The sequence below is a fragment of the Lissotriton helveticus genome, chromosome 11 (assembly GCF_964261635.1).
Source record: "Lissotriton helveticus chromosome 11, aLisHel1.1, whole genome shotgun sequence".
In the NCBI taxonomy this organism is placed as follows: domain Eukaryota; kingdom Metazoa; phylum Chordata; class Amphibia; order Caudata; family Salamandridae; genus Lissotriton; species Lissotriton helveticus.
The window spans coordinates 810,870,933-810,880,927 of NC_136072.1; the positions used below are offsets into that span (position 1 = coordinate 810,870,933).

Sequence of the window (9,995 nt, forward strand, 5' to 3'; positions counted from 1 at the left end):
ATGAACGTACAAGTTGCCCCAAATGTAAATTAGAAGCTGCTGATATTGTCCATATGCTTTTCTCATGTCCGGCGTTATCAGAGTTCTGTAAGGGCGTCGTAGGAGTACTAGATAAAAACATATTATATCACCACCCCTTTCAGCTCATCTGATTTTATTAGATCTGCAGAAATCAAATAGTCCAAACAAAGATTTGAACTCTATCTTATATGCCTGCGCAAGACTAATTATAGCTAGGGCATGGATATCTCCAGATCCACCGCACGTTATGGAGTGGTGGGCTCTGGTAAATGAAATACACACTATGGAGATAGCACTAGCAAGACTAAGGGGCCCTAACCCTCTGAGGAAAAAAGAGGGAGTATGGGACATTCTATTCGGGGGAGATTCATTTTACAAGATCGTACCTGGCCTCAGATACTAAATTGAGGCTCATTCAGAAGTAGATCTGCCATTGCTTATTCTTTCTACATCTGCGTTTATATTTCTGTTTGTGTTTATTATGCTTATGTATATTTTTGTCATATTTTGTATAATTATGTTATGAATTGTAAAAGTATTTACTTTACTCTGCCTCTTGTGATATCAATAAAAAAAAAAGCAATGGGGCGACGCTTTCCTGCCATAGCAGAGGAGACGCCACTGCTCTACCGATCCTTTTATGACAACAGTGCAACATGGAATATGCCAAGTTATGTGTCATAAATTTAAAGAGATACACCCTCGAATTCGAATCTTGGCCTCGGCTCAACATCCTTTGATTCTAGATGAATCTCCTAATCTCCTTGTGCCTAAAGGCAAACAAAAAATTAACGTGTCCAAGTGTAATTTAACTGGTGCTCATGTAAAGCATTCCAATACCTTCTGGTCGAGTTTGATCTATTTAAAACTGCAAACAAAAAGATGCATACTAAAATCCTAATGTTGAAATTCCAATCTCTGGATTTGGTAAACATATCACCATAGTGCCAGGGGCGTAAGGCAGGGCCCTGCCCCCCATGTCACAGGGGAGTATGGTGAGGCTCCTGCACCCCATGCTGCTCAGGGATTGGGGTGAGGCTACCGCTTCAGTGGGCAACATGCAGCCCAAGGCTGATGAATATCTGTGAGACACGGGCCCCTCTATGCATTCTACGGGGCCCATCATTAACCTTTGTGGTTTGCAGACGAGGGATGGTTGGTTCTATATTAATTTGTAATAACAGCTTTCTGTATTTAGCGTTCAATTCAGTGGAGTTTGCCGTGATAGGATATAAATCAGAGGTGTTACTGTTACTCGGTTAACAAATAGTAAGTATTTTGACCTGGAAAGATGAGCTGAACATGCTATTGTTCAATTTGTTATCAATTGTAATGGCACATTCTTGAACCAGCTGAAGGGGCTTTTTCCCTCACACTGGACCCTCGTTCTTTTCAGGCCGAGCCTGGGCAGCGCATGTGCTGCTCGGCCAGGCATGCTGTATTAGATTATGGACTTGAAGCTCCGCCCACTCCCCGTCCATATTTTTCATTGGCTTGTGTCATTATCCTTCATAAATGCTAGTTTCTCATTCGTTAACAGGATTGTTAGTCTCTCCTTAGTACCGCCTTGTCTTCATTTGTAACCTCCCATGTAGACTGGCCCTTTTACTTCTGTTGTTCTACGATACGTCTTATTTAGTTTGTAAGCACTATTTTCTTTAATGAGTTTCTCCTACTGCAGGCACAACACGCTTTCCTGCAGCATTCAGTGCGACATGCACACATTTACTTTTCAAGCAGCCCAGGACAATGGCGGCAGCTTTTTTTAAATGAAATAGGTCTTGCATCTACAAGAGTTTGAGCTATTGGCATTTTAAATGACATTGCCTTTTAATGTGTTAATTATCAAAACAGATAAATAAAAGGCATTGTCATTTACAATGTCAATAGCTTAAATTCTCGCAAATGCAAGACCTATTGCATTGGAAATGCTTGTTTTGTGCTTATGTCACATAGAGCATTCAAGCCTCTCGTTCCTGCTGCTACAACACACCCTGGCCTTTAAGTTGTGCTGCAACATGGCAAAATTCTAATGAGGTTACCTTAACACGTGTCATATAATTGCTCTGAAATGGTGCAGGAGTCACTGTATGCCTACTGCACCCCATAGCAGTTCCAAGGCTACGCTGCCACGTTGAAATGAATGAACTTTTTAAACGTCGAAATGAATTAACGTTTTAAAGTGTCTAACAGCGTTGTAACCTAGATTGTATTATTAAGTGAAGATTGGGGTTGCCACCTTTCCAAGCGAAAAATAGGGCCATTTGGTATTGTTTAACGAGTCTGCAAAGGCCTTGACGTGATGCTAAGTAGGCCTTTAAACAGAATCATATGTATTAATTTGTAATATGACTTTTTCTATCTTTGATTGCTTTAATTACTATTAGTCAAGGATCATTAAAGCTGCTCTAGAACACATTTAAAAGTGATTTCTATTTAGCATTGCTGCTTTGAAGTTTCTACAAATTAATGCTACAAACACCAGCTTTAGGGAATTTTGCCATTAAAATACTGGTTAGGTGGCAACCTTATTGAGGATACATAAACAGTGCTTTAAATGGAAATAGAAAAGTGCACTATTCCAGGGTCTTGTTTGCTACTGGGAAGTGACTAGTACTCCCCCATTAAAAGTGGTATACCCCTGCAGACAAGTGCAGGTACTACCCATTAAAATTCAAATAAATGCAGATATTCATTACCTATGAGTGCCTATTCATTTAAATTGCTGCACATAACAAGAATTGATAAAGTCTGTACATAGAATTTGTTGCCTTCTTGAATCTACCCAGTGCTTTAAACAGGCAGGTACTGTCAGGTACTGAGTACCAGTTGTTTGGTTTTATTTGAAAGGGAGCGCACCAGCAGTTTTTTAGCATCCTTGCAATACATCCTTTTATAAGACTCTGATCTTGGAGAAGTGTGTCTCACTGGTTAGAGAAGGCAGACCCTGAAGCAGAGGTCAGACCCGGGACCAGGGTTCAATTCCTGACGCGGCAGGGTCTTGAGCCCAAATGTCCACGGACGCGGCAGGGTCTTGAGCCCAAATGTCCACGGACTCGGTAATTCTCGCTTCGGTGCCTACTCGAATCACGGGTTCACACTCTGCAACTCTGTGCAATAGCTTGCTTAATCTCCACTACGGCCTCCCGCGGCGGGATGCCTGGCTTTCACCTTGGGGATGCCCAGTAGGGGTTATCTTACAGGGAAAAGCCAGGACGGGTTCCCAAAGCAAGCGCCTTGAGACAGGTCCAAAGGGACACCCAGTCACCTGTGGTGCTGCACCCTTTCCCTGCTTCGTTGATTTTTTTTTATTGATCATGCTACTTCTGGGAGTCTGAGACTCCCTTGTGTCTGGCACAGTAGAACAGTCAGAAGCCTATACAACCACTTTTTTCAGAATGTTCCTTTTTTTTTGGTCCAGCGTGCGCTTACTTTCTGCATGATCACTCCGATGCAAACAAAAACAAAAAGTCAAAAACATTGTCATTTAGAAGTTGAACTTCAATAGCTCTAACTTTTACAAATGCGTGACAAATTGCATTGCAAGTGCTTGTTTTACACTGCAAGTTTTACTCCTGCCCTTCCTCCCTGTGTCACTTATCGGTTGATTATCCCTATTTTTAGAAATAAATATACAGGAGTGCAGGTAATTGGCTGTCCCAGAGTATATCTTTCCTTCTGAGAAGTACTAGAACTCTCTCATTAAAAGTCTTGCTCCTGAGCCCCCGTTCTCACGCCCTGCTTCTGGTGCCTGGTCAGTAAGGATGGGCAGTGTGTGAGCTTCAGGTTTTCCAACAATATAATTTTAAACTATACAAGCAGGGCGCATGAGGGAGGCTTAGAGGGCAGTGAAAAGGGAGAGAAGTGTACATTGATAGGGGTACTAAGTGTGAGAAACCACAATATTTTGTAAAAGAACCCATATTTTTGAAGACTTTCCAAACTGAGAGAGGGAGAAAGTGTATGTGCGTTTCTGTGTGTATGTTAAAAGTCCTGGTGAAATCCGAAAGACGTCTCATTATGCCCGACTGAAAGCACCTGTACTCAACTATTTAGCAAAAAATAAATTTTTTGTGGTGTGTAAGGCCCCAAACCTCTCTCCCCCACACTAGCTAAGCCCCTGCTCCTCCGGTCTCTTATTATAGCACCGGACTCCTGAAACTCACCTTTCACACTGTGACCTCTGGCTCCCGAGCCTCCCGTGCCGTTACATCCCGTTACCTTTTACTCTTGCGCCTCACCTCCTGCAGTTTCTTCTTGCCGCCTCTCCCCCGACTCATCTCCCCTCATGTCGTCAGACTATACTCCTGGGAGTTACCTCCAGTCTCGTGCCGTGACGTCAGACCCTCCCCTTCCAGTCTCCGACCTCTACTTCTCGAAGTACTCCTGAGTGGGTAAACTGTGACGTCAACGCGCAGCCTTTCCTCTGCCACAGACAGGCATTCAGTCATTCTTATCCACCCTCTACGTGTCACCTGTCGTTGTATAAACCCTAGACTGACTGCCTACGATTTACATGCAGGGCGCTCATTACACAAAGAAGTTTTGCTCAAACAGATACCTTTACCTCCGTCCCCCGCGCGACCTCTAAGTGTGTGTCCCACAGTGGCGGCTGGTAACATTTGAAAGCGGTGAGGGTGGAAAACAATTGTCGTACCACGCGCGAGCGTGCTACATAACGGGGAATGTGTGGGCTCGAAAATATAATCTGTGGTATGTTGAATTTTGAAGTCATTTTGACAATGCCGCGTATATGCTGTTACTTACGGACAACTAATGCTTAACCTGTTCTCGATCTCCGCAGGAACCTTCTGTTCATCAACACGTACGGTACCGCTTATTGATATCCACCTGTGTATTCAGAGTTTTTGATCCTGTTTAATTAAGAAGAGCTGGCTCTGATAGTTTATCTAATAGGCATAACTAAGATTACTTCCCGAACCTGCAACTAAATTATACCACCGCATTTATGAGGATGTAAAAGTCATGACACACACAACCGAGGTCAGTGTCCGCATTTTGCTCACTCTTATATGACCAGGTCAGTCTCTCTACCTTGCAATGTAGTCATTACGCGTGGCTCAGTTTAATCAACAACATCTCCAGAAGGTAACACCACTCTCACCTATAACGGCGCCCATAGAGCTGCAGCATGCTGCACAGATTATGGGGGTACGGTGCCTCAAGAGTTAAATGAAGAAAGCCCCCCCCCCCGTTGGTAGACACGTGCCAGAGGTGAGAAGAGAAGGCCTTTTGGGCAAGCTGGTCAGGGAAAGTTGACGTTTGCACCTCCACTCGTTTAGACAAAGTGCGTCTTCACAATAATGACAGGGGCCACGCAGGGCTCTTCTTATTGGAGCTAGAAGGTGCGCGTGGTGGACTCTGTCACGGGGGCCGCGTCCATCCGTGCTGACTGCAATCCCGGGCCGCTCAGGAGGGGCCGGGCTAGATGATGAAATCGGGAGTTGGCCGAGGACTTGGGGTCTGTTGTTTACGCTTCAAGCACACCTGCCAGGGTGCCTGCAATCACAAATCGATCAGACTTGCAGCCTATGAAATGCGCACTTGGCCCGACAAGTGAGTTCGTGTTTGTTTGTCTCTAACAAACTGCCTCGCCCCTAGTCCGTCTTGCCGGCCGCGGAATGAGGGGGTTTCTAAATTGACACCCTTAAACTGACATGATGCATGAAATAGATGTATTTAACTGAGAAGCCATGATTGAACAGGGGTACTGACTCGCAGCCGGCAAGACGATAGGGGCAAGGGGGGGTTCACGCAGGTGGGGGGAAGCGGGACAGTAATACTAATAATTAAAATAAAATGTAAAACTTACCTTGCTTCCTCCCACTGCTTCCCCCGGGTCACACGCCGCCGCCTGCCCTCGGCTCCTGCTCCTTCTGCCTGCACCTAGGCAGCCTTCCTCCCGCCCGCTCCACTAAGCCAATACCAATGCTTGACAGCATTGTGATTGGCAGCGGACGGCGCCCACCCGGGCGCCAGTAGACCTTGGCTGACCAACTGGCATGGGTGCAAATTCAGGACAGTGAGTGTAAAAATTCAGGACAAAGGGTCAAAATTCAGGACAAAAATTCAGGACAGAAGGTCAGAATTCAGGACAAAAATTTGGGACAAAAGGTACATTTTACACACACATCAAAGGAGGTCACACAATATTACACAAGTAAACAATCAACCAAAACATGCACAAGTCAAAATACGTTTATATTAGGTTGAGAGAACCTTGCACTGCATCTGTTGTGGGCCGAGTGAAACTTAAATACCTGCGTTTGCATATTCGAGGCACCTGGGTAACATTACCCAAAATAAACCCCCCCCCCCCCCCCCCGAGCTTGGCCCCTGGTGAGGTGACAGGAGCCCGTAAACAAAAACAGTTTGCCATGCCATGGACTCCACAGGAGCAGTGGCCGCTGGGGACATTTGAAAGTGTAGGGCGTAAAAGATTGTGATGAGTGCCCAGTGGTGAGCGCAGCTCGCGAGCCTGAACCTCATAAGGAGGGAAGGGGGGAGGGGGGGGGGTCTTTCCTGAGAAAAGTTTGAAAAAAGAGTGGGCAAATGGTGCCTTTCCAAGAATATTTGAGAAAGAGAAAGCAAGAAGGGTAATAAAGCAGTTGTGAAAATGTAATTACATCTATAAAGAGATTTCATATGATAATGACGTAGGGAACTGCTTATTCAGTATAACCACATAGCTGTTAGTCTGTCTGACATGGCTGCCCACCTCTCTCTGCCCTGGCTCCTCTCGAGCCCCAGCCTCTATCTTTGGACCTCCCAGGGCCTACTGTTTTTGTGCTCTCCCTTATCTCCACCTAGTTCCTAGACAGTGTATGCCTTGTGCTGCCGGTGTTCCCTCGGTTCCAGCACATTGTTTGTGTGCTGGACGTTTCCTGTGCTATCGTTCGACACCTTTTCATTGCTTGTATGCTCCCTCTCCTCCTGATGCTCTCTCTCTCTCTGGACCATCAATCTCCTGTGGTATCCTTCGACTCCAGTGCTTTAGTCCTGCAATCCTTTCTGCCTGTGCTCTCTCCTTCACTGCACCCCCAGCCTCCTGAAATCTCAAATCTCAGATCCAGAACATTACGGTTAAGTGAATTGTCCAGATCATTCTAAAATACTCTGTTCACAACAAATGCACACTAACTCTTGTACATGCAAAGACCTACCCAGAGAACTGTCAATCCGACAAACGTGCCAAACCATTCCTACAGTGACATCATTGATCCACATTATCCCTAAAATTCTCTGTTCACATCTCCATTACTCCACAAGGATCTTTAAAACAATTCACAAACTGTATTGTTACTGTTTTGTTGTGTTTTTCTTTCTTTATTTGTATTTGTAATTTGGTAATAACCATCGGATGAACGTCTTAACAGATGAGAGATATATATCATAAAACTTAGGTTGCTAAGAGACAAATAATTGATAGTTTTTGTTCTCATAATTAACTTTCTTGTAGTAAATACCTTGGCATCACCTTTTTGTAATTCATTACTCCACACAACCATTCAATTTTGTGATTGGTAGGGTTTGCGATCGCAAAAATGCCTCCCACATGAGGCCTTTACACACCTTTTGTAAGTGGGATACGCTAGATGTACCATGGGATAGACTACCGTACATCATTCCTTATGTTAGTCTGCCTTCTTTATGTAGCCACACAAAAGAAGGCAACAGAATGATAGTCAATAACAACATCAAAATATAAAGAAGAGTAAAATAAGTAAAAGCAACATAACTAAGGAAACCAGGCAGTGAGTACTCTAGCTTCTCATTACGCATGCCAACTTAAGCATTCTACAGTATTACTTCTATTCGGTAAGATAGCTGAGCACATGCTGCAGTGATTTGCATAATAACCTGCACGTAATACTTCAGACACTTTGCTGGTGCCTTTCAGCGTTTCACCCTTTCATGGATCATGGATCATAAAATGACGATCAGTGGGGTAATATAATATAAGCTATATTGCGCAAAGCTCATGACTCAATTCCATATGTGGTGCAAACTATATAACACCAGGGCACATGTCGGGGTACATGACTTCCACATACTATTTTCACAGGGTGGACTCCATCCCCCCTGCCAAGAAGTTGGGCCCTACAGAAATATGCGGAACTTATCCTGGGGTAATTTTCAGACACCGGGACAGGTTCAGCAGCACCCGTATGTTGTCTGTTTCATTATGAGCAGCAACGTGCAGGGAGTGAGGGAGCTTTTTTTCACCTTCAGCTGGGCCAAAGTTAAAGGGCCACCAGTCCTCCTTTTGTCTGAATATCCTGACTGGAGGTGGCCTGGAACCTCACACTAAAAAGTAAATGCCTCGGAGGGGAAAGAAAGGCACACAGCTTGTTATCTCTTCTCAGGTACTTAAGAGAGGCAGATTTTGCCTTTGTTCAGTCCCTTTATATAACAGATGCATGCACTGTAAGAATGTCAGGTGTGTTGGTCTGTCTCAGTATTTACACAAACAATTTCAATAGCATTACTGTATTTATTTTATAGTGCTACGCAACACAATGTAGGGTGTCAGAGCTCTTTACTGTGCAGACCAGGTCAATGGTGCTCAGTCCGGAAAACACTTGGTCTACTGGAAGAACATTTCCTGTATTCAGAGCCTAAGGCTGCTGAACCTGGGTCAGCCCGTGCGCTGGTGGTACCCCAGAAGTTTAGAGCCTTCCTACTGGGTTTGGCTCACGATGTGCCTTTAGCAGGACATTTGGGGATGGACAAAACCTATGACAGGCTTGTCACCCACTTCTATTGGCCCCAAATGCACAAGAGCTCAGATGCTCACTGTAGGACCTGCCAAACTTGCCAGGCAAGGGGTAAGTGTGGAGGGAAGAACAAAGCTCCTCTCCAACCATTCCCCATCATCAGTACCCCATTCCAGCGAGTGGGAATTGATATTGTGGGGCCTCTGGACCCCAAGACAGCCATGGGCAACAGGTTCATCCTGGTCTTGGTGGACCATGCCACCCGGTACCCTGAAGCCATCCCTCTGAGGACAGTGACGGCCCCGTGGTGGGACGGGCAGTGATGGGAATTTTCTCCCGAGTGGGATTCCCTCTAGAGGTGGTGTCTGACAGGGGCACCAATTTCATACTGAAATATATGAAATCCCTTTGACAAGAGTGTGGTGTAACCTACAAGTTCACCACCCCTTACCACCCCCAAGGAAACGGGTTGGTTGAAAGATTCAACCGAACCCTGAAAGGCATGATCATGGGCCAAGAAGGGCCAATGAGGCGTAAGTGAGGCGTCCTCTTACCATGCCTACTCTTTGCATACCTAGAGGTGCCGCAGAAGTCGCTCGGGTTTAGTCCCTTTGAGCTTTTGTACGGTCACCCGGTCCGAGGACCTCTGAGTCTGGTTAGGGAAGGCTGGGAGCAATCTCCCAGGAAACCTTCCCAGAATGTATACAGTTACATGCTGGCCTTCCAAAACCAGACCAGGCGATTCAGGCAACTTGCTGAGGCAAACCTGGAAGCCAGCCAGGACGGGATGAAGCGGTGGTACGACCAGAATGCCACTCTGGTAGAGCTTCAACCTGGACAAAAGGTGTGGGTCTTGGCCCCAGTGGAGCCCTGTGCACTTCAGGATAAGTGGACGGGTCCATTTGAGGTTGTGGAGCGCAAGAGTCCTTTCACCTACCTGGTGAACTTGCAAACTCCCAGGAACCCTTTGAGGGTCCTACATGTTAACCGCCTTAAGCCCCACTTGGAGAGGTACGAAGTAGGCATGATGTTGGCAACCGATGACAGAATGGAGGAGGAGACCGAGCCTCTTCTGGACCTCTTGGTGGCTTCCGAGCAAGACGGGTCAGTGGATGGAGTTAACCTCTCACCCTCCCTGACCCCCGAGCAGCAGAGTGATTGCAGTCAGCTGCTGGGGCAATTCTCTGACTTGCTCTCCCTGGTTCCGGGTGTCACAGATTGGTGCGTCCATGATGT

The 9,995-nt window shown here is 45.8% G+C and overlaps 1 protein-coding gene across 2 annotated transcripts in view; it reads right to left on the minus strand.

Moving 5' to 3' along the window:
* Positions 1 to 5,967, minus strand: part of LOC144792034 (beta-1,3-galactosyltransferase 2-like) — a 158,895-nt gene extending 152,928 nt beyond the window's left edge. The window contains exon 1 of one of the 2 annotated variants that reach the window (XM_078666890.1): positions 5,855 to 5,967. The gene's annotated coding sequence lies outside the window, so the exon portion shown is untranslated. Of the gene's footprint in view, positions 1 to 5,146; positions 5,424 to 5,854 lie in introns of those variants that run through there. The other variant, XM_078666891.1, reaches the window with a different exon arrangement.
* Positions 5,968 to 9,995: the final 4,028 nt, after the last annotated feature.